Below are 24,958 nucleotides of genomic sequence, written 5' to 3' on the forward strand. Positions count from 1 at the left end.
ACAACAGAAGCTTAAGGTGATGGGGAGGTTTAGTTTTTAAAGCTATGGGTCCCCCCCAGTCCCACAAATCCCATGTTTTCCAGCGTACCTCTGTTGGGAGGACCGAGCGGGGGGCCACATCGGGGCCCTCCCGAAGTACTGCGCCACGATCGGCTTCGCAAATATTTATTTGCGGCGATTTTTCCCCTCTTAATTATTTAAAATACAATGAATTAGGCGTAAGTGCCTCGCCATTACTGTAATTCCAGGTGTTAATTGCTACCGGGGCGGTCCCCGCGCCGATGCGGAGCCTCTGCCGACAGGTGGCGCCGCAACCCCGGCCCTGCGCTCGGCGCAGCCCGCAGGGCGGCGGGACCGGGACCGGGACCGGGACGAACGGGAACGGGGATGGGCCAGGACCGGGAGCAGGAACGGCGGGGAACGGGAATGGGTCGGGCTGGGACCGGAGAATGGGGGGAGGGACGGAGGACGGCGATGGGCAGCGCCGGGCTGCGGCTCCCCCCGCGGTAGCGGTTCGCTGCCCGGTATCGCTTCAAGCGGTGCTCAGACCCAGCTCCCCTTCCGGCCCGAGAGCTTTGTGTCGGTCCTGCGAAAAACCGAACGCGATCACCCCAAAAAATAAACTGAACACAAAGGAAGGAGAACCCGGGCTCTCGCTGGTCCCCGCGGTCGGAAGAAATGAGTTTTACCCCGAACAAAGTCGGTCGGTCGGTAACTCCGTGGCCGCCCGCTGCCTCCTGCCCTGCGGCGCCCCGGCCCCGGGCAGCGCCAGGCTCCATCCCCGCGGGGCACCAGCCAGCCGCGGCTCCGCCGGGGATCCCGGCCTGCCGGCACCGCGACAAGGGACCAGGGCACCGGGAAGGGCAGAGTGCAGCCCGGCGGGGCCAGCTCCTCCCGCGCAGCCTCCGCGCCATCCGGCCCCCGCGGCCGCCGGTCGCTCCTCACCCGGGCCGAGCCCACCGGTGGCTTTAAACTTTTCTGTTCCGAGTGCCAGGAATGCTCGACTGCCCCAGCCCCAGCTCTCGCCCCTTCCCGGCTTCCCCTCCACGGGAGCCCCGACGGCGCGGCCGGGACCGCAGCCGCTCCGCGCATCCTCCGCCATGAGGACCCGTGGCAGTGGCAGCCCCCGCGGAGCGACACCGCGCTCAGCTCGGCCCTCGGGCCGGTCACTCACGCTCAGCGGCCGGTGCGCGCCGCTGCGCACCCGCGCAGTGTTTCTAAGCAATGTTTGCGCCAACAGCGGCGTGCACTACGGGAGGGGTCGGGGGGATGGCAGACAGCACCTGCCTCTCCTCGCCGCGCAGGTAAGGCGGGCTCCGCGGGCACCCGCGGAAGGCCCTCCTTGGTCTCCCGCGCACCCCCAGCAACGCGGGCCTGACCCCCTTCCTTAGCACGCCAGGGCCGCGGAAAAGTTACTCGGGGTGCGCGGCGCTGCCCTCCGCTGACGGAGCGACCCCATCCCGCTTGCCCCCGCGCTGAACTCCGCCCGGCGGCGCGCAGCACCGCGCAGTACGCTCCGCGGCCACTTTCTCTTCCCCGCGGCGCGGAGCTGCCCCGCCTCCCCCGACCCGGCCCCCCCCCACCCCCCGTTCCCGCAGCCGACTTCCGCGCAGCTCCGCACCAGCGGGGCTCCCACTCCGCACCCCTCCGCGCCCCCCCCCGCCCCGCTTTGATTATTTTATTCATTTTTGATGATTCTCTCCCCCTGCACCGAGCCTTGTTTACCCAGCAGGTGGATGTGACGTCAGAGACTGACAACAGCAAAAAATAACAACATCTCCCTCCGCGGGGGTGTCGCGGCCGCCCCCCGGCCCTCCCTCCGCGGGCGGCGGCGCGGGGCTGCGCGGGGCGGGGAGGGGGGGCGCGGGGCGGCGCGGGGCGGGGGCGCGGCGGGGCGGCGTGCGGGGCCCCGCGGGCGCGGCGCCGAGCGGAGGGCTCTATTGTTATTTACCGAGCGGCGGAGCACGCCGCCGCGCCGCCCGGGCTTCGGCGTGCCGGAGGGACGGGAGGGAGGGACGGGACGGAGAGGCAAAGCCCCGCGCCGGGGCCGCGCCGTGGTGGGCAGCGGCAGGCCGAGTCCTGCGGGTGAGTCCGGCGCCCCCCGACACTTTCCCCGCTCCTCCGGGGCTGTTGCACTTCCCCCCCCCCCGCCGGCCCCACGTGCCCGGCCACCCCCCCTTTACCTCTCCCCCCCACCCCCCCTCCACCGCCGGCGGCGCGGTAGCTGGGGGCGGGGGGGGGCAGCGGCGGTGCGCGGGTGCGGAACCCCCTCCCCGGGCTGCGGAGCCGCTGCCCGCCCACTTTGGAAACTTCCCCCCCTCCCCGCCGCCCCGCGCTGCGCGCACCCTCCGCGGGCAGTAGGATGCGGCGCCTCCCGCCCTCCCCGCGCTTCCCTCGTGCTTTCGGCCGGGTCCCCCTGTGCCGCCGCGCAAGGGGCGCGCACGCCCCAACTTCAGCACTCGGGGCAAGAAGTTGCGGCGGGGCCGCGCCCCCCTCCCACCTACCCACCCCCCCGCGCCGGGCCCGGCCGCCCCGGTCCCCCCTACCTCGGGCACCTGTTGCCGCTTTCCACCCGCGCAGTCCTTCCGCAGGTGCGGAGCTCCGCGCAGCCCCCCCACCCCGGGTCTCGTTGCGCCCATCCCCCCCCCCCTTTTTTTTTGAGACGAAGTGTTTGAATAAACATCCGCGCCTCCCTAGCCCGGCGCAACTTCTCGCTGCGCGGGTGCGGACCGCGCATCCCTCACGTGTTCATTCCTCCGTGTCCCCCCCCCCCTCCCGCGCAGACCCGTGGTGCGGAGCCTCGGGACGGAGCCCGCGGCTCGCTGCGCGCCGCGGAGCCGCCGGTGCCCGGTAAGTAGGGCCGCGCCGCGCTGCGCCCCTCGCACCTGCCGCTCCGCGCCGCTCCGCGCAGCCCCGCGCAGCCCCGCGCAGCCCAGCCCGCCTCCCCGGGTGCGCGCTGCAGGCGGCGTCCGAGCGGCGTGTCCGCGCCTCCCGCCTCCATCCCCGCCCCGCCGGTGCTCTGTCGTTTGGGGTTTTTTTATTCCCTGAAAAAAAGCAGGAGAGCGGGCCGGCGGCGGGCTGCGCGGGCAGCGCTGCGCGGGGCGCATCATCCACACACCCCCCTTTCCCCCGCGCAGCTCCTAACGATCGGGCGGCCCCGGCGCGGAGAGCATCGCCGGGCTGGCTGCGGAGCGAGCCTGCCTCCTGCCACTTCGCTGTAATGATTTTAATTGCGTGGGTTTGCTTTTGAGTGAACTAAGCCGAGTGAGATTACTGCTTTATTTTTATTCTTTTCCCCCTTTTTTCCCCCCGCTTTCCCCCCAAGGCTGGCGGCAGCAGCGCTCAGACCTCCCGTACCAAACCGAGGTATCTGCGAGCCGCTTCTCTAGAGAAGCTGGAGCCCAACTTCTTTGCTCAGAAGTTTTAAGGTTTCATTTTTAGTAACTGTTCTTTGAGTGAGTAATGTATGTGTAGCACTCGTAGCGTGTCTGCCCAACGCAGGCTGCTGATTTCTGGGTGCTGGATAGTTATAAATATTAAAACAATTCTCTAAACTGCGTTTCCTTTCCATATAGTTTTTCAAAACTTGGGTTTTACCTGCTCTGACCAAGCGCTGCTGTCACTAATGACAGCTTCTTAATTAGACAAAAGTTTCAAGAATGTCGTCGAAGAAACTTGTTCTGTTCATCCACGGTTTGCTTTAATGCTGCGGCGGAGGGAGAAATAGGCATTTCACTCGATCGAGTATTATTTTTACAGCTTCTGTTACTGCTGAGCAGCTCCTACTTCTTGTAAGTTTGAGAGAGCCTGAAATAATTCGAGTTCTCAGAGAAGCGAGTGTAGGCAAGGAGGCACCGTGCATCTCCGCAGACACATTTGGGGGAAGAGGGGGAAATCGGGGCTGCTGGTTTCAGTTTCTCTCCTCTGAATCTTCCCCCCCCCCCCCCCCCCGCACATTTTATTTGAACTATCTCCCAAGCATGTTGAATGGACCAGGGCACTGGGGGAGGAAGCTCTTCGCTAGTTACCATTCAAAAGGTGTCGGCTAAAATCTCATTGCAAAAAGGTATTGTAGCTTTAACATCTTGCATTGGCAGCATTCTTCCCCCTTAGTCTTTGGATTAGTCATTGTATGAGAGACAGGGGAAAAAAAAAAAATCACTTTTTTTTTTTTTTTCTTCTGGAAAAAGTAAAGTAAACAGCCTCCAACAAGTGAACCTTGACAACCCAGATTAAGGAAGGCAGGAGAGATCAAACAAAGCTGCTGCTGGGCTGTTGTCAGGAGCTGCCTCACTGAAAGCTCTGGACTATTCGATCAGGCAGCAAGGCTATATGTTCACTTATGCAGAAATGGACCATTACAAATGCTGATCTTTGTTGTGAAACCAAAGGATAACTTGGAGAAAATAACTACAATCTTAAACGAGGCTTTTCTGGTGCTCCCGGTTTTGACGGCAAACGTCAGATTTTTTTGTGCATGGGCTGGGTTTTGAGTTTGGTTTTTTCCTTATTTTTTATTTGAAGGGATAGTGGTTTGGAGCACACTGTGTACACTTTCAGAGAGACTTAGGGTTTGATTTTATTTATGCTGCCTGGAGCTGCAGGGAAGGCGGCGTTTCAGTAGTGTAATGTTGAAAACCATAAAAGTTCTGTGGAATTCAGCTTTTATTTCTGGATCTCTGAATTGTAAGGAAATGTGGATTGTATTTTTTTTCCCTCTGTGTGTAAGTGCTGTGCTGATGTATAATAGAGGAGTTTGGTGGTGATTAAGCATCGTGTGTTGTATGACTGTGTTCCTAAAGTTTAGAAAACTTGTATCTTTCCTTCAGACATATCACTAACCAGTCAGGATGGCACCTTGGTTTTGATACAACCGGGTTTTTGCAAAACTGTGTGTAACTTCTCTTCATGGCTATGTGAGAGAGGCTCTGTTACTGTGTAGGGTTGGGGTTTTTTGTGGAAATAGCAGTAAAGAGTATTACGAGGTACTTGATTTTACTTCAATAAACATTTAGGATTTAAGTATTAATCGAACTTCCCCAGTGGGAGTTAGGTTATTTTTGTTGCTTGACACTTTCATGTTTGTATTCAGACACTTCACTGCAAACTCTATGAACGTGCCCCCTTTTTCATTGCTTCAAAGTATTCCAAAACAGTGGGAATATCTAGTATGAAATATATATATATATATATATAGCTGAGGAAAAGGCTGTTACCCTAATGTATATTAATCAGGAGGCAGACCGAGTGCACATCTACTGAAGAATTCAGAAATCCCAAACCTTTTTGCATAAGTATTTCTTTAATTAGCAGTGCACATCACACAATAAGTACTTTATACTTTTTACAAGGTAAGGTTTCATAACTATCCTGCATAACTTATTATAAAGCCTGTAGATTTTTATGGTATATGCTTTCATTAGACAATAAAAAGTATGTGTGTTAAACATGCACACGTATGCTATTAAGCCATTTTGGGTAATGGGTAATGTTTTTTAACATCTATAAACATTTTCTGCTTAAATCAGTTCCACCGGTGGTAGTAACGCAACTGGTTTTTGTATGGGTGAGAGAAAGAGCAGGGAAGTTGAGCAGAGAATTATGCATTGGGCATTACTGCGCAGCATATGCTGCAATATGCTTTACACTTGGAGTGGATCACCTTTTTTTAAGAGCTAAAATTTGCATGATCATCCCTGGTATGATATACTGTAAACATTTGTAGCTCCAGAATTATTCCTGTTTCATGGCATTGTAAAAATTAGGGAAAAAGCTTGTAGTAAAAAGGCAAATTCATGGATTGCAGCTTCGCGTTTAGTATTCGTGCTGCTTGTGGTCATTTATATTGAGAGATTGAACCGGATAATGTAATTCCTTTTGTGAAATATCTGTTGAGCATGTATTTGTATATCAAATGAAATAACATATGCACACACATATGTAGGATATGTGTGTAAAATACAGTTATTTCTGCAAGGCTGTCCAGTTATTTATAGGGCATAATGATACTTCTGTCATCTTAAATTTTCTGCGAGAAGCTTTAATAAATTTAAATAGATTATATGCTGTCAGAAAATAGTATAAATTTTGTTTACGATTCACTTGCTTTAAGGTACTTATACTAAAGAAGCTCATTTAACCCCAAGACTGAGTAGCATTAAGTGGTGAGAGGAGTCTGCTGAAGAGCTGCTACTGCCCTTTGCTCTTGTGATAATCTTAAATTACTACAATTTAATTGCAACTTCAAGGCACTGAGCTGAAATATTTTTATGTAGCTGAGACGGGGCTGGGGATGATGTAGGGAGGTTTCACAAGAAGCTGGATTTCTCATCGGAGACTCAGCGTTTGTTCAGGCCTTTCCTACCCTTGGGAGCGCATCCAGCTCAGCATCGTGTGTGTGCCTGGACACGGCACTGGGAGGGAGCTTTGTCGGGGGTTCCCACCCCGGGGGGAGCAGGATCAGGCCCTGCAGTAGCCAGGCAGCTCAGGTGCGCAAGTATTTTGTTTGCTGTTAGTATTTAAGCTTACGTTTGAATTAAACAGCACGTTGTAATTATTCCTCAAATGAGCCTTGCTATCAAGTTGCTTCCTGGAGCTTTTCACTGTGAGTCTCCACTGGGAAGGCAGGGTGGGATGGGGCTGGTGTCTTGAGGCAAAGACCAAGGGGTGGTCAGCAGGACTGGGACACGGGTGACACCCTGCTATGGACGTACAGCCCACTAGCTGATGGGTATAGCACAGTCCCCAACGGTGAGCCCAGGGCGCAGTGAGCTGCGCTGGTTATGCAGGGCCTGATCCAGCACGTGCTGTCTTCACCCAGGGCTTCTGCTGACGGCACTGCCTTCAGGTTTGGCTTTTGGTCTCTGCCGCTAACTCATATCACTGAAACTTTTTCTCCCCCACCCCCAGTACCCCCCGTTGCTACGTATAGTAGCATCTTTTCACACCCGGTGAGCAGTTCAGCGCAGATACGATACGCAGTAGGAGCCAGAAAGCATTTGCTAAGTGGAATTTCTAAACGTCGTGCACTAGAGATCAGCAGCGTCTTTGCGTCCGTTCTTAGAGGTCCTGGCAACCAGACTTTTTTCAAATGCTTAGAAAGGTAGGGCCAGGCTCGGAGTCCTTGACTTCATGCCATTGAGGACATGCGTAAGTGCTTGGCTGCGCTAGAGCACGGCAGTGTTTAAATCGTGAGTCTTGAGTGTTTTTCTGTTGGCCAAATCTTTGTAAGATGTCTCGTTGCAATAGGAAGCGAGGAAGATCTTGTGTGTGCTCGAACTGCTTGCTTCTGCACTGACAAAAATGCTGCTCGCAGCCTGCTGCTCTCTCAAACTATCGTGCCGTTTGATTCCCGCTGCTTGCGGTGCGTTGGGAATTGCAGCTACTGTAGGTAACAAGGTGATGCCAGTGTATACAGAGGGGGGAAAAAGTAGGATGGAATAAATCATGCAGTCGTTAGAGTAAAAACTTAATTGTGGGAACTGTAGTCTTTTAATTTAAGAAAAATATATTTTATTTGGGGCTGCAGAGGAATCAAGCTGTTCTGTTTTTAGGAGATCAGATATTTGTTGGTTGGGATGTCTGGAGTGTTTTAACACGTGCTCTTTTTTCTTACTGGAGGTACCAAGTCAGAGAAGCTGCTGGCTCTGCTCGCGTGCAGTCGTCTTTGCAAATACGCTCTAGGGTTTTATCTTTCTATTCTCCTGGCACCGATCTCTTCCATGCATGCAAGTGAACAGGCTTATGTCTAATGGCTGTTTGTATGTGGCAAGTATCCAGAATAATCTTGATAACTTTTTGTTCAGCGCCATCCTGAAAATCAGGATAGTCTTCTATGGAAATTGAGCAAAGGGAAGAGCATGGGCAAAATCAGTTTCTCCCCAAGAAGCATCTGGTACCTGAGGAGGACTAAATAATTTTTCTCCTCTCATTGACCCTCCCTGTGCTGTTTTTAAAACATCTCCACTTTAGTGCCTTGAAATTGCAATTAAGTTGTAGTAATTTAAGATTATTACAAGAGTGCAAAGGGCAGTAGAAGCTCTTTAGGAGTCTCATCTCAACATTTAATGCTACTCAGTCAGGGGGTTAAATGAGTTTCCTCAGTGTGAGTACTTAAAGTAACTAAATCGTAAACAAAATTTATACTATATTCTGACAACTAATAATCTATTTAAATTACATTAAAGTATGTGTGTGAAAATTTAATTAAAGACAGAAATACTGTCAAGCCCTGTAAATATCTTGACAGATCTACTGAAATGGAACCCATATCGTAAAATATTTACATACATCTGATAGGCTGTGGTGTTTCTGGAAGTGCTATTGTGAAACTAATTGTGGGCAGTTTTCCTCCCAGTTTCGCGTTTGGTTGCAATGGTCTGGGAAAGCGACACAAATAAATACCTAGAATGTTTTATTCGGGAGATTCTCCAGTGTATTGTTTACTGCTAATCGCTCTCTGTACAATACTTGTCACTGTTGTGTTTTTATTAGAAGTGCCTATTTCCTCAGTAAGTTGGTTTAGCACTGCTGTTCGTTCCGAGGCACGCTGGAAACGCGGGCTCCTTGCGTGATGCTGTGTGGTATGTGCAGCATGGCAGCGCTGGATGTGCCACCTCTAAGTTAACTTTCTTCTGGGTGTCTGGCCCAGAGTGAGTGCTGCAGGGTCTCTTGCACTGCTTGGTCTGTCGATTGGATTGAGTTTTCAGGTAGAAAGTGCTTATGGCCTTTTTTCCAAATTTTTGGAATGTTTATGGAAGCGTTTCCTGAAGTACTATATGTGTGGTCGCTATGCGGGACTTTTCCTGCTGGTGCAGCTGTAGACCATCCTCTTTGCAGTACATGGTCTGGGATGAGGAATATTTTTGCCATGGATAAAACTAGGTCTGGCTGAAACTTCAGCCAAACTTTAGTCCTTCTGAAAACTGATCTGCTGGGATTCTGCATGTGGCCGAAGTCAGGTGGTTTTTCTGGGAATGTGCAGGATGAGCCGTGTTTTCCCATCGTCCGGTCATGGGTTGGAACAGACTCTTACTATTCCTTGTCTGGGGTGCACACCCCTGGAGCTGCAGGGTTGCAGGAGGAGGATGAGGATTTGGGCATGGAGAGCAGGATGCGCTAAGAGCGTGGCGCTGTGAGCACTGGCCGGGCTGGGTGCTGAGCACTGACAGCCCGACAGAAGGTGGCACAGTTCGGCAGGTTGGCTGGAGCCTCTAACGGCATCGTTAGTTTTCCCCTCTTCGCCAGACATTTCCTTTCATGTTGGATCCGAGTTTTAGCTGTACTTCTCGATCAGTCTTGTCATCTTGTTGCTAACAATTAGGGTCAAGTGTCTTTCCTTGGGCTCTCTCTGCAGCCTTCGTATCGGTGTCCCTCCCCCAGCTCCCAGCCTAAGCTGTTTGTTCATTAATTAGGAGATCGGGCATATTAACACATCAGTAAACCAGAGTAGTCAGACTTCCCAAGGCATCTCGGGAAACCCTCTCCGGTTTTATGTGACCGGACATGCACTATTGCTGATTTAGATAGCGGAGCCGATGATGCCAAAGTATTGTTAAGAGAGAGATAAATAGAGGGAGCCCAGCAGTAAGCAGAATGTCATGTCTCTATTAAAAAGCTTGTGATAAAGGAAGATAAAATGGCGAGGGGGGATTGCTGGTGTGTTCAGAGCAGCCGCTAAACATCTGATCACAAAAATTGATGCTGAATTCCCCCTTCCTGCAAAACACTTGCTGGCAGAGTTAATGTCTGAGCCTGGTTTGATTGCAGCGAGCGGTGGAGCCCTGAAAGGACTTTTGTTCTTGCCAAAAAAGACGGCCAGGGGTTCTTAGGGATTCAGGAGCTGTCTGAGCCGGGATTCAAATGTCCCTCCCTGGTTCCCTTTGAAGTGGCTGCCCCTCTTCTGCAGCCACGCGGTGTTCCCGGGATGCTGATGAAGTTGTTCCAGGCTTGCGCCGGGGCTCATTGCTCCATGCTGCCTCGTACCTTGATTTCCCTGGCGCCGCGGCCACATGCATTTCTGTCCGGAGGTTGGTCCTTGGCTTCACAGCACAATAACAGCGATGCAGATTTTTGTATATTAGAGCCTTGCAGACGCTGCTCTGCAGAAGTGAAAATGTAACTGATGATAAAGAAATCAGTGGTCACAGCAGACAAGAGAGGAGTGGTATTACTTTTACCATTTCTGTAATGAAACCTGCAGTAAAACCTTAAATCATCGTAGCCTTGTTTGCTGAAAGAATGTTAATCGTTCCATTAAGGAGCATTAAGCAATTAACTGATAATTCTTTAGGAACCAGTGTCAGGTTTAAAAAGCATCTTCCCAGTGTTGTGCAGCGAGTGTGAGGTTTATGTTTCTCTTTCTGCCTCTGGAGTGCTGGGAGGTGAGCGTGAGTGGGACCTCTTCCCAAGAAACTTCTGGGAATGCCAAGGGAGCAGAAGTAGGGTTGTTTGGGTTTTTGTTTTTTTTTTTTTGCAACTAAAATGTGCTGTACTAATAGTCTTTTCATTGCAAGGTTGACTTTTATGACTGTTGTCAGCCAGGCCTGTTTCAGGAGTAGTCCGTTTGGGATTAAGAAGTTAAAACCTTGAAGTATTTGTCTTGGTGCCTGCATTTTTACTTTTTATTTTTATTTTAATAATAGCTTTTATGTTGCAATAGGAACCTTGTTGACAGTGAGTCATGATCTCTGTCTTCCATGTACCTCTTGACAAAGTTTTGTTAGCTGGTCAGGCAGCTTGCTTAGCTCATCCAGCCCAGTTCCCACGTTTGGAAAGAAGAATTCCATTAAAATCAGTGGTGTAAATCCTCCTTTCCTACTGTGGCAGAAATCCCCATAAAAGCAGTGGCAGTGGAGGGGGTTGTGGGGCATCACGGGGCGGCTCCTGGAATTAGGCTGTTTGGAAGATGTTGATGTTGGATTCGGCTGGGAATGGCCAGGTCTGGGGAAGGATGGGACTGACAAGGCTTTTGACGTTGGCTGATGCTCAGGTCAGAAGTGTGTTTTAGAGAGGGAGATGAAGGAGCAGGTGGGCAGAAGACAACAATGACAATATTTCTCATTGTTTCACTTTTGAATGATCAGACTGAAGGACCTGGATGGTGAGAGGTGCAGGGGCTAGGGAAGCATCTCTTGTCAGCCCTTCTGCATCCTGTGCTCCCGAGCTCACTGCTTTTCTTCCAGGGCTTGATCCATTTTTTTTTTTTGCCTTGACAGAGATCATAGAATTTGGCATTAACCGCATTAAATCACTGCCTTTTCTCATATAATGGCTCCAGTTTCTAATATCGCAGGTAGTGATACAGAAACTGTACCCAAACCAAAATTTTCTGTGAGTGAGATGAATTCTGCCCAGCAAATAGCATAATAGTGGCACCAATTGCATTAGTATTGATACTTTCTGCTTTCATAACTGCTCTACTTCTGAAATAGGGCTCCTTCAGACAGTATCATGCAAACTCTGTTGATCAGTGTACTGTAAATTATTCTTCCCCCTCAGGTGAATTTCATAAATAGGTGTATTTCCATGTGTAGTGTGTAAGACAGCCAGATTTTGCTTCGGTTATGTGGCCCAAGCCCCAGATATCTCTATTGAAATAATGGGAGCTTCCTTGGGTGGACTGAGTTTAAGAAAAGAAAAAAAAAAGGGGGGGGAAAACAAACCAGTTTTGGCTCAGAGAATAAAATCTTTGAATATTCATGTGTGGAACATATCATAAGAATCTATCTGGATGTTTGTACAGAACATCCCAGCCTATATCTACCTTAGCAGATTTAGAGAAGAGATTTTCCTCGGCGAGTTTCGCAATAGTAATAATGTATTAACAACTTGGGTAATTTATTTTAATCAGAGTTGTGTCAGGGGCCTCATCCTGCTCTGGCTGAATTAAATGAGTGCTGGGAGAAGGAGGCTCTGAAATAGCAATAGTAACGTGGTTTTGTTAGTTGTAAATGGTATGCCCGTGCATAGCTGTTCAGATTATGTGTGTTAGGTTTGTAAAGCTCCTGAGCTGTATGTTCAGAAAAGTGAAAATGTATTTTTCAGTGATAAATTACTTGTCACTTAAAAGGCTTTGAAAGAGGAACATCAAAAGTATGCACCATAATTACTGTTTGTACGAGTATTGTAAAGTTACTCTCTGGCTAACCCAGCTGAGTTTTCTGAAGGCTGGTAGTGTAAGGAATGGTGGTCTTATTCAGGAAACCTTTCTAATCCGTCATTTCAGTTACAGGATTTAACTGAGAATGGGAGAAACCCATCTTGGTATATTTTAGCTGACGTTGTACCATGTACATTTGTTCTGAGTTTTCCTCAGTGCTATAAAAGCAGTATCTACAGCACTCAAAAAATACTGTTTCATAAAAGTTGAAATGGAACATTACCTGTGAATTAAACTAAAATATCTCAAGCCTATGCGGCATATTCCTAGCGTTAAACAGTCGGAGAAAACTAGATGTTTCCTATTTATTTTTCAGATTGGAAATGGTCTTTCTGGAAAAGGGTCCTCAGACAGTTGAAGGGGAAATCTGATTTTTCAGCAAGTGCTTTATATTTGCTGAGGAATTCTGATCGTGCAGAAGCGTGTTGTATGGAAATGGAGATTTATTCATTAGGATTTTTAGGGATTATAATAGGTGCCAGTAAATAGAGGCACGCTTATAGAGAGGTAAACTAGTAAATTTGAACAAACTGAAAAATAGTAGCTATAGGCATCTGTTTCTGTTATCAAACTTGCTGCATAAGCCAGAGTTTATGCACTGTGATAATGCTAATGACCAGCAGAGCCAATGATGCATGACTGGAGGAAATCAGTGGTATAATCGGAGAAAGTTATCAGGTTTTTGTCATTAAATATTAGTGATAAATAATACACTTCATTTTGAGTAGATAGGACGTATTTAATTCTGATGTGGAGAGTTTCAATTTAATAAGGGGCATTGCTGAGTAAAATGATAATCTTTTGTAATTTAAAGGGAAAAATAGAAATGCATTTGTTTCAGCATAATCTCCTGGCGGCTGCCTTCCACCACTGTTTGTCTTCACTGGTGTCTGATAGCGAGGAATATCTTTGCAGCTATTTGAGATGGGTGTTTATAGCAGGGTATTTTTACTAAGATATTAGTTTGTGCGATACAGAACTAATTAGAGACCAGCATCAAGGGGGATCTCTTTAGTATAAACTAGGTATCTTCTTTCATTTTCTGCTTAACAATGTGAGTGTTGCAGCAAATCTAAACTGTGTGCTCCATGCAGTGGTTCCCCTATCAAATAGCCTGCTTGTCCAGGCAGTGACAGGAGGGAAGGGATGAGGACAAAAGATACAGATAAATTAGATCTTGTTTTGCAAGTTATCTTTGAAGTCAGTGGGAGAACAAGGAAGAGAAGTAGAGCTTAAACTGAAGTAAGAGGGATATTTATAGTGTCTATAAAGGACAGTTTGCACCAGGAAAAAAAAAAAAATAAATCTGGTTGGCTTTTTTTAGCGAAACAGGCTAACACCCCGTGTAAATCTGTGTCATTAGCTGAAGGAGTGCTTGATTTTTGGAGCATTGCTTTTCCTTTTGTGAGCTTTTGCCTGCGGAGGCTCATCCCCTGGGCTGGAGGCAGATGCGGTGCAGTATCTGCCTTAGGGACACTTCCCTTGCCAGCTGCAGGATCTCTGCCCGTGTCAACCCGTGGCCCCATTTAAGCAGATACCGCCAGTTTTGCCCAACAAGCAGCTTTGTAACGTGGCCAGGATCTTCCCACCACCCCTTGGAGTCGTGCTTGAGCGCAGAATCTCAGCTCCAGTTTCCAAAATTAGATGGCGCAGTGAGTAAACACAGAGTACTTGCCAGTTCTCACATCCTCTTTTGCAGCGAGTATTGCAGCAAATCCTGCAGGTTTGACTCATCTCCGAAGTTCTTCTCTGATTTGAAGCAGGTCTCGTCTGTCTTTTGAGAGGGAGCTGGAGGTCGGCCGCAGCTCCTGCGCTCACAGTCCTTCTGTACGTGAATGCTCTATGCTTGTGTTGGCCTCTGCATAAACTTGGGCAGCTCTGAGGAACTTTAACTGGAGTTATATGCTTGTATCTAAGGGTAGAATTTGGCCTGCAGTCATCCTTTATTGGAAGCTTTATGGAAATGCTTTGTTCTTGCTACACAGAAATATTTACATTCTGGTGGGAAGATTTTATTCCCCCTCCTTTCTTGGTTTTTCCCCCCCTGCTCTGTGCCATAAGCACAAGGAGGGGGTGGAAGATATTATGCATAATGCCCTGTCAGTTAAAAAATAATATTCAGGATTTCAACTGGTATTTCTCATAGGTCCTAAAGAAAAAGAATAATCTGCCTATGTTGGAAGCACTGTCTACTTGTCTGATGGCAGCGAACCGTCCAGGGTAGGATGGAGATTCTGCTTAATGCTGTGGGTAAATTGGAAGGGAAAGGGTATATGGTGCACAAAACTTTCTGGATAAATAAAAGTAGTGTCAAGTGCAGCCCCCGTTTGAAGAACAGTGTGTCTTAATGTTTCTGTTCATCGGCACTGAATCGCCTCCGCATGTCAACCTCTGCCTGGTGGATGCTCTCAGGAGATTGAGGAGGAGGACACATTGCTGTGCAAGTGCATTACAATGGTCCACACGTGTGGCGTGACTCAAGCGTGCTCACAACTTCATGACATGTATCAAACGAGAATTGTTTCTGTGGAAAGCCTTTTGCTCCTTTGTTTTTTGGATGAAGGCTGATGCTGCTTTCACAGAGTGTTTGACGGTGTGCTTGGCGCTGTATAGAATGAGGGCTTGGTTCATGTTGCAGATAAGCAGATTTAGATCTGTCTGCTTGTCCCTGGGTGCTTCCCATCATGTCCCCTGGGTTTCAGTTGACTGCCTGACCTGAGGGTGAGACCATGCAGGAAGTGGGACCAGCAGAAAACTAACTTAGGCAGCTGAGCATCCTCATTTCTGCCAGCTGAGCATCCTTGTTGGAGTCTTTGGAGGTCAGGGGAGGGTCCAGGGTGGTCGGGGCTACCCCCTCGATAAACCTCTGGCCTCTTGGTTGTCTTTGCAGTGAGGTAAAACCTCTGCCAGAGGCTTTGTGCCTGGACCCGCTCTTCTCCGTGTAGGCAGAGGAGACTTCCTTGCGCAGCTGCCCTGGGACATGCTCCCAGCAGTACCTGCTGGGGGGACCACCCTGCCAAGCTGGTGCAAGTATGAGTTTTCATTAAATTCTTAATTTAATGCTACTCCCTTAGTGCCAGGTACTAAAGTTGTTGATGTGCATGTACTGAAAAGCCTGGCATTGTGTCTTCTTTTGGTTTTCTTCTTCCTTGTTAGCGGTAGATAATGAGCTGGTCCAGAGCCTGGATATTTTTGATTAAGGCTCTGAGAGATATCCAGGTTACCAGCTGCTGTTGTTTCTTGTTGTTTTGATAAAAAATTTATCTGTGTGATAAGCAAATAGAGCTACACATAACGCTTGGATAAAGCTGTGTCCAGCCTGGTAGATAACTTCTGAGTGAAAGAACAGAAGTTGAGAAGGAAGTAGATGGCCAGAGCTCAGCAGCATCACGTGGGTTTACACCAGAAAGTGTCTGACCCTTAGCCTCTGTTCACTCAGTGTTGTGCAAGATGTACATGCTGGATGTGGTGTGGTGTGAAGGTGGCTGGGGAGCGTGGCTGCCGGCGTCTGCCCATGCAGGGATAGCCATGGGCACTGCTGCTGGCGTCGTCTGTGATGGGGCCATCTGCAAGCCCAGGTGTTGGCATGGATGGTTGTTAGCGTGGTGTGGGGCTCGCTCAGGCTTATATTGGGGGCTTAAGTAAAGCTTTAAATACGGTTCATGCTTTTATTGCTTCTGCAATGGGTGCCAGGTGCATGTTTAGCAGGAAGCGAAACTGGAGGAGCCCTGAGGGAGCCTCGCTCAAGCCATGCCAAGCAGGTACAGCCTACGAGTGTTATCACCTTACTGATAATCTGGCACGGTGTCGGCATTCACACGTGTCACGGGGATTATGGGGGTGAAGTAATGCTGTAGTTTGGCAGGGACCTAATCCCTCTACCAGGCGGGCTGTGTGCTTGGGGTCCGTCTCCCTCCCTGCTCATGAGAGCTCGGGGTGCTTGGTTGTCCCCATGCACTGATGGGAGGGGATCGGTAGAGTGTTTAGGAAGGGTTAGTGGGATGACCTGGCTCTCTCCAAGCCTTGCTGCATAACCGGCATTTGATGATGAGATGGCATGAGGCTGCTCCATGGGTTTTGCTTTACAGCCAATGGGTAGTTTTGAGGGAGGCTGGAACCAGCAGGAATGCCGGGTGCTTGGTGGACAGGGCAGCACCAGTGTGGCTCTCGCTGTTGGTGGCGTGCAGCCCTGCACACTGAGAAGGCTGGTCGTGGCACGCCTGGGGAAGCGAGACCCAGACCAGAACCCAGCTGCCCGCCCTGGGGCCTCCCTGGTGTTGCACAAAGTCGTCTGCCTTCTGCAGCTGACGGGCCCGTTAACTACCCGTTTTTGCATTGTCTTGTTGAGGAATTTGAATGTGCAGTCTGTGAAGCGAGGCATCAAAGCATTAACCATCACTTTTAATTATTACCTTTATTTTTTGGAAAGGAGTAGCAGTCAGAATAAAATACTTAATAGGAATGAAATACATATTATCCATCTTTTCTTCCTCCTTGGTTTCTGCCCAGCCTGAGTTGCCAGGTCTCCCCAGGGGTGGCTTATGTGCAGGTGAGCAGAGCTGCAGTCCTGAACTTCTCCTGTCCTCACCCCTTCTCTTCACAGAGTGCTGAGGTTTCGTATTCTGCATGTGCAATGATATATACTCCTAAATAACACTCACCTCGTGTCAGGGTTTTTCACTGTTTGCTCTTACATGTCAACACCACATCTGATTGGAGCCTTAATTGCTCTCCGTGCTCCTGTATTTTTCTCTCGCTTCTTAGACCAGTTGGAGGGTTTGTTGAAGGGGGAGCCCAAGCTAATGCTACCAGTGGGGCTCTCCCACCTACCAGGCTGGAAAAATGACCCGCCAAGTCAGTATGAATGAAGCGTTGCGGACGAAAGCAGAGATGAAGCTCTGTGAGGAGATATATGACTTGCTCCAGGAATTACGTGGTGTGCAAAGGTAGAGAGAAAAGCAAACTTCTCATCCAAGACATGGTGTCTGTAATGCTCCTGTCCTGGGGTTCTCCAGTGCAGCCATCCAGAGGCTGCTGAGATCTCCACCATCCTACCTCATTCCCCAGTCTGTTGCTGTAGCGCCATAGCTGGACCACCCCATGCAAGCTCTGGTTGTTGGTGGTGAAGTCGCCCGTGGTTGTTAGCAGCACAAGCTGGCTGTACAAGCAGTGAACTTCCCAGTAACTAGCTAGCAGGACAATATTGTGGATCTGCATGTATTCCCCACACCTGGATGTGACTGTTTGTTACCATCAAGGTAAGTGGGGTAACCCCCATTTTTCTCTAGTGTGGCAGCACACTATGAGTGAACTCCAGTTTACTCCCATTTTTCAAAGCAAGCCAGCAGCAGGACCTCTGATTGTGTAGCTGTAATAACAGCTACTGCTGCAAGGCACCTCAGGGCTTGTGGGTCAGAGGGGTTTTGGTGGGTGGCTTGGGTGGCCCACCCACCCCATGTACCGTGCCTGTGTGCTTGCATTGCGATGAGAGTTATTTCATGGCACCCCACTGATGAATGAAGCATTCTCTGGAGACCCTGAGCATCCTGTCCCTCACCGTGCTGTCCTTGTTGGGGACTCCATGTGCACTGTGTGCCACCGAATACATCTGTTACGTGAGTGGGGATGTGCAGGAGAAGACTGAGACTTCTGAATGGCAGAAATTAGTCTGAGGAGGAGAAATTAATAGGAGAAGGCTCGTTATCCAAATGTGCTGTCATGGCAAAGAAATGGAAGGAACCTCCAGCAGCAGCTGGGATGTCCGATGCTAACAGTGTAGGGTACATCTTCCTGTCTGCACAGGAGAAAGAAAATAGGCATTGGTTGATTACCTCTTTGTTTTAAATAAGTGTAGTATTGAGCACAAATTAAAAACAACCTTGAAACTGCACAGATTCATAAAACTGTACTCTGGGATTTTAAAAATTACCTCCATTGGAATCCTGGAAGCATCTGTTACATAATTAATGCACTTAAAAATATATTCTATTTATGATTAATCCAGGACTGTAGTGTGTGCTAGTTAAATGTCTGGATCCCAGGGTGCAACACGAGGAAAGAAATGCAGTTGTAATCTATTTGACGGTTATAGGAAAGGACATTTGCTACAAATAAATACATTTTCCTTAGTCTTTTTATTTGTAAGGGCCAAGCTTATGTCTGCTGTGCTGAGTTTGTTGACTGGTAGATGTTTTGAGATTTATGCTGATAATTCTGTAGATCTACTGGAAAAAATAACTCAAGAATAATTAGGGAGATTGACCATACAGTAATGTACCACACGTGTGACAGTGTTACTGGGTTGATGATCTTGGGTATGGTATGTGCAATTAAAAGTGTTAAGTCTCAGTACCATGAAGCTTTTCAAACACTCTCCGAGATACACAGATGCTTTAGGGGATACTTGTTTCCCAAAGGATAACTTGCCAAAGTTATTGGATGGCTTAGGTCTCCCCTCCAGAGAAGTATTTCAGGCAGAGACCTCCCGGGTGAGTGGTGGAGCAGGCACAGCAGGCAAAGTACGACTTGACGAACCTCAGCCTGCACAGTTGGATTTTTTTATCAGGAAGGTTTTGGGGCTCTGTAGCCTTAGTTTTTTGGAGGCTTTTGAGTTGGCGTTCAGCCAGTGTGTCCTGGAACAGTTTCTGGCATCACATTTCCTCTGACAGATTTTTCTCTCTGCCCTCTGTTTCTGTTCCCTTTTTCTCCCTTCCCCTTCATCTGAGCGCTGACTTGTCAGGTTGGTGCAGGATCACACCATGTAAACCCCTTTTCTTCTTCCATCTTGTTTTCGTTACTGTTTTGTAAAAGCCTGCAAGCTGTTAGGATTGTCCATCACCCTATTGTGTTCCAGGGTCCCACGTTGTGACGGTCTATGGGTCGCCGTGGTTCCTGCTTATCCCTGCCTGCCTTGGGCTGGCTGAGCATCCCACTGCAGCAGCAAGAGCTGCACTGTGCCGTGGGAGCCTGTAAAAAGGTCCCTTTCCAAAGGGACCCAAAAGGGACCCAAAAGGTCCTTATTGTTTTCTTGAGCCAACAATTGTCATGCGTGCTGGCTCAGGAAGCATTTTGAGATTGAGTGCTGCAGATCCCATTGCACTTGATCTATCCCATATTGTTCCTGGATTATTAAAGGGGTTGCCCATACTGAAGCCATACATGCTCCTCGATGTACCTGCCTGCTGTGTGGCCAAGACAAGGCATAGCATGGAGGTTGGTTCCTCTACCTGTTGGGCTCTGCCCTAGAAGCCTAGACCTGCAGTGGAGACAAGATGAGGATAGGGAGCGGAAAACAGTTGTCTCCCATTTGCCTTTGATATGTCTGTGCCTGGCAGTGTGATCTTTCAACGCTGTGCCCGGAATGGAAGCTGGAGGCATCATTGCAGATTGCCCTGTGCAGAGATGTGAGAGGCGTATGGGAACCTGACTGCCCCGATGTCCTTTCCCCAAGGCTGTCTGCATTGCCAGTAGTGGAAGTGAATAACTAATAAAGTTGGGTTTCCACTTACTATGTGTTGTCTTAAATTGTTTCTGCACTTCAGAGTCCCTGACATCCCTTCAAAATGTAACGAGGGAGGAGCAAGCCTGGTTTTATGAAAGATAGAGGTGGTGTAGCCTGTGTAAGGAAAACTCTTACCTGTGGACTGTGCTCTTGGCTCTTCCTTGCCTTCAGTCTCAATGGAAACATTTCTTCTGACTTTTCCCACTGTATAATGCAAACCCTTGTATCTTTGCAGTATAAAACTGTACCCAGCATGGGCTTTTCTTTTAGTCCTGAAGAGAGATGGATGTTGGGGTATGTGTGCGCCAGACTGTGTTTCTTGCAAATTGGGACAAAAAAAAGAAAAAATTAATTACTGTTAGTAACTTAATTTTCTGCAAACTAAAGAGCCCCAAAGAGAAACCCACTTCAAAAGCTCTTCGTTTCTCCCCCCCTCCTTTTTTTGTTAACAAAGGATACATCCTAGCTGTATTTCAGTGGTCTAGGGTTTCAGCCACTTTCTTTGATACTGATTTGTGTGAAAGTAGTTGTGTCAGACAGAAGGAAATGATAAAATCTATGAATTAAGGCAAAGGATGAGAAGGGCAGCGGGTAGCATGAAATGGAGATGTGTTTGGATCTAACAAGCATTCCTACGAGCAGACCCCAGTTCCTCTACTCACTAGAGGCCGGGTTGATGATGTTTGGCAAGATTAATGGATTGGGGTGGGTGGCTGATAAAGATTTTAAGGAAAAGCAGATTCTGGTGACTACAGTATTGCAAGTTTATTTTTAGAACTCAATCACACTGGAGTTGCTAGCATTAGAAAAACTTCTTAGCTCACATTATACTGCGAATTTCTTTATTTTTAAAGTGGAAATTTTGCAAGCTGACGTTTTGCAGCATGCGTAGTACGATTTGGCTGACAGCATTGTCTGGCAAAAGAAATAACCAAATTATTATTCAGTCATGGGTTTTTAACAGCCGCAAAGCAAGTGGATGTTAACTAAATGATGCAATTTATTCCCTTCCTGCTTATTGCCAGCTTGCCTATTACAGAGAGACTGCCAGCTTTAAATAAGTGGTACCCAGATGGTAGTCGCATGACGCCCACTTGGTTACAGAGCCTAAGCACGGAATAACTCGGCAGCCACTACAAGCTGTGGGTCAATTGAGGGGGAATGCCTGTTGCTTCACAGTTTTGCATATGTAAATCTGTTAATGTTATGTCAGTATTGTGCGGTCTAAACACAAGCATTGCCTTTCTCTGGGGCCCAGATGAACTTGGATCGCCGCCCAGTTAATGAGGAGCCGAGTGCGGAGTGGCAGTCGGAGGCTGCCGCCGCCGCTCGCTTCCTCGGCGTGAACTCGCCGCATCCCGGATGCTCTCCTCCGGCAGTGCTGCCCGGGGCTGGCGAGCCCGGCCAGAGCAGCAGGGCGAACACCCCCTCTATTTTTAGCCCCGGCACGGAAGAGGGTTGGCTTGGCCGGGTTGACGTTTTCTTTCTGTCTGCCACACTTCTGCGCTCGCCTTCATCGACTGCAGATGTGGCGCGCAGCCGCCTCCGAGAAGTCATGAACTGTGTCGTCTGCGCCCTTTAACAGCCAACATCTGCTGCGGCTGCCTGATGGAAGCGGCATGGAAACAATTTTGGGGAGAGCGCTGAAGTTTGCCCCTACAGACGATTACTTTATATTAATTGTATCGAGATAGTTACCATACGAGTTGGGTTTGAAGCCGATCTCCCACCCCCCCACCCTCTCTTTTTTATTATTGTTTTAAAAGCAGTAGTTAAAATTGTTTGACATGGGAACGCTTTTTACTGTTGATCATTTCTGGTTCTGAAAAGTTTATTACAATGGGTGAAAACAACAACCAAAAAAACCCATAAAAAGCTGGGCCTGTAATATGCTTAAAGGCTAAAAAAGTACCAATAGTGTTGATTTAACCAAAGAAAATGTTCCTGGAGGTATTGTAAATTTTATGTGCCAGATGAAAAGCATTAAGTGTGTTATTTTTCATGAAGGAAAAACATTCTGATTTTTAACCATTTTGTAAATTATATTAATGCTGTAATATGGCTTAAAAAGTCTTGGGCCTGTTCCAGGAGCACTCACCCCATGAGCAGGTCCCACAGGGGTGCGGGTCGGGGCCCTGCCTGGAGCAGGGTTGGGTGCAGGGGCTCAGTGGACAGAATTCTCTTTCTAGGCAAAGCATTCTGTTGGCACTTGTTTTTTCCCCCCTGTTTTCTTCTTCTTTGGAAGTTGCAAGTGAGCATTTTAAATGCAGCAAGAATAAAACTGAGGGAGAGAATAAGCTGCTTTGGAATGTAGCAGAAAGCTGAGATGCTTCAGTATTCTATCTTTATTTTGCTAATTATTTGTCATGGAGATGTGAGTTGATTCCCTGAGATTTCTTTTAAGCCTCTTAAGAGTAATTTTTTGGGCTAATGGTAATTTTCCTCCACTGGATGTTCCCCAGATACAGTGTTGTGGTGCCGCTTGCCAGCACGGCTGTGAAATAAGCTCAGGGTTCAGAATATGGACCAGCAAGGGGAAAAAGTGATGAGGAAAACCAAGTAAGTGATGCAGGGGTTGCATGAAGGGTTTATAACTTAGAGATGAGTCTGTCACTGCCATTGCTTGGGCTCAAATGGGAATTGGTCCAGCAATTGTTCTTTTTGATGGAAAATTGGTTAGCAGTTGTTGAAGAGCCTATAGCAAATTCTTATACAATAAAAGTAAATCATGCTAGGCATTGGTTTATATGTGATTTTTTCACTTCCTTATATTAGCATGAGAACTATAGCTTACCCTACTAAAAACTTAATTAGGCAAACAGAATGCTATGTTAGCAGACACTTAAAAACCCAATGTGCTCAGGACTGGATTCAAATAAGTTAATAAGAGTTATATTAGGTGTTTCTAATGGTACTTTCCATTTTTTTAAATAAATGCTGTCTTTGGTAATAAGCCACCCACACCTTTTTGGGTAATAGTTTAATTGAAAGGCTTGATTGTGTCCATTTATGCCAGAGGATCCCTGCTGCTGCGCAGTATGTTAATGCAAGTCTCTTCGTACCCTTTATATTTGCATGCCTGATGTAAAGCTCCTATAGGAGAAAACTGGGATGAGAGAAGGAAACAATCTGTTGTGGAGTATGCTCAGAAGAGCCAGCAGACAGGAGCAGAACAAATATTCAGAGTTAGTGTGGGTGTAGGGGTGCGTGCATGTTTGTATGTCATGTATTTAAAATGCCAATAGCTTATGCCTTTTGAAGGCTCCAAATCGTAGCTGTCATATTAGCTATACCATTTCCAAAAATAATGCCAGGAAAAGACTGATACTGATTGTTCAAAAAAGCATCATTATTCCATGATACTTTTTTTGGGCTTCTAATGTCCCCACTTAAACCAGGTGTTTCCATGCAGCATTCCTCAAAAATTGTTTGCTGAAAGCATTTTGATTCCAAGTGAAAGGTATATTCTTAAGGCTTTTTCCTCTTAGCAGGCAGAATGACAAGGAGAGAAGAACTTTCTTACTTTGTTTCTTACTCATTTCAGCAAATAGATTTTTTTGGACGAAGGACATTAATGTAAAGCCTGCACATTTAAGCTGGCATTCAGAAGTTTGGGACTTGTTATTCTGTAACTGATGCTACACCATTTCCTCCCCATCTGCGTACTTCTGCCTACAAAATGGGAATGGGTAGAAGTTGCCATGTTGAGAGGCTGCAGAAGGATTTAAATAATGCTTGTGAAGTGCTGAGGTCATCTAATACAGGGTGTTTCGATAATAATACGTGTCTTCAGCCACTCTCAGCCTCGACTGCTCTGTTGGTGCGATGCAGTGGGTCTGCAGTGTTTCTTAACAGCGACTTTGTACTGTTCTAGCTGAACGCAGCTGGTTTTATGCCACCAAGAAGAATTGCCCGAGGTTGCAGACTTTAAAACGTTTCTTGAACATCAGTAAAGCAGCATTTATTTGTTATGCTGTTGGTACAGATCATGGCTTGTATGCCTTCTAAAAATTTTAGGTTAATGTTTACATGTGGTGGACCAGTAAAAGTGTGTGTCTGTCTTGGGTATGGCAACCTTTATTTGGCAAAGAGGGCAGAGCTTGGTTACATGATAAGGATAAGTTTGCCAGAAAATAAGTGGTACAGCAGTGTGCAAAACAACCCGAAGAGAATGCATAAAAATGCTGTTAGTTTGTCATCATTTTACACCCATCCCTAAACAACAGAAACCTTCAATGCTAAGAAGCACTCACAGTAGAGCTGGTGAGGTCCTTTCAAAGCAGAGATGGTTTGGGGGATTCCCTGAGAGAAGATCAGATAAGATAGTAAGTGGAGGATTCCGGCGGAAAAGTGGTTTGGAATTGCAAATCAGTGGTTTGCCCATAAGTGCTTTGGGTTGTCTGTGGTGTTTTCTGGTCGTCTATATATATATATATATTTATTTTTTTCCTCCAAGATCTTGAGTAATTTTCCACCCGCCTTTAAGCTCTTTCGGAAGGGTCCTGATTTTCAAAGGTTGTTCACTCCAGAGCTCTGCAGGCTGATGTGAAATTGCTGCTCGTTCTCTTGAGGCTCCTGCTCTCTGTCTCTGATAGAGCTCCTCGCTTTCAAATGCTTTAGCATAATTCGTTGCTTTCTTGAACATTGTAGGAGGTTGAATAAATATGATTTCTGAAGTATGTATGTATACATAGATATATGTATGTATATATAAAGCAATGAAACTTGGACATGCTGGGTGTTAAGTAACTCGCCAAAAGCAACAGGAGGAACCAATGTCAGAACAGGACTTAAATTTATCTGTTGCTCACTGGTGATCCCACAGCTGGGCAGGATCCAGCTGAGCAAACTGTGATGTGGTGACTGTTCTGTCTCTTCCCACACAATGTACTTACAATTTATTTACCATATATTGTAAAATACATTGAAATATTTAGGGAGTTTGAGGTATTTCATGTAATGACTGGAGGATGGTAGCTTTTAGTGCGTCAATTGGCTCAAGCCCTCCAGACCTTGGGCAGTTCTTTCCTGGTGTGAAATGTAAAGCCTTCATCTGGGAGAAAAAAAAAGATTTTAGAAGTTTAATAAATCTACCAACACCTGGCTGCAAAGAGAGGTAAGTGGGTTTGGGGGGAGAAGGGGTTATTGTTATCTACTTGTTTAGCTTGGAAGAAGCAGGAGCAGAGTGGCTGGGTGGCATGGGGATGTGTCCATCCGCACCACTGATGGCATGCGTGACGGCAGGTCCTAGCTGCCTGGCACCGGCATGGGTTCCATGGGGGTGGCTGCCTCAGGGG

The 24,958-nt window shown here is 47.8% G+C and overlaps 1 protein-coding gene across 10 annotated transcripts in view; it reads left to right on the forward strand.

Annotated features, from left to right (window-relative positions):
* Positions 1-1,974: 1,974 nt before the first annotated feature.
* FOXP1 (forkhead box P1) overlaps positions 1,975-24,958 on the forward strand; it is a 387,257-nt gene continuing 364,273 nt past the window's right edge. For 5 of the 10 annotated variants that reach the window (XM_030501114.1, XM_030501118.1, XM_030501119.1 and 2 more), the window contains exon 1: positions 4,995-7,149. The gene's annotated coding sequence lies outside the window, so the exon portion shown is untranslated. Of the gene's footprint in view, positions 2,086-2,697; positions 2,851-4,994; positions 7,191-24,958 lie in introns of those variants that run through there. The other 5 variants (XM_030501109.1, XM_030501116.1, XM_030501104.1 and 2 more) reach the window with 4 other exon arrangements.

The sequence above is a fragment of the Strigops habroptila genome, chromosome 11, assembly GCF_004027225.2.
Source record: "Strigops habroptila isolate Jane chromosome 11, bStrHab1.2.pri, whole genome shotgun sequence".
Lineage (NCBI taxonomy): Eukaryota > Metazoa > Chordata > Aves > Psittaciformes > Psittacidae > Strigops > Strigops habroptila.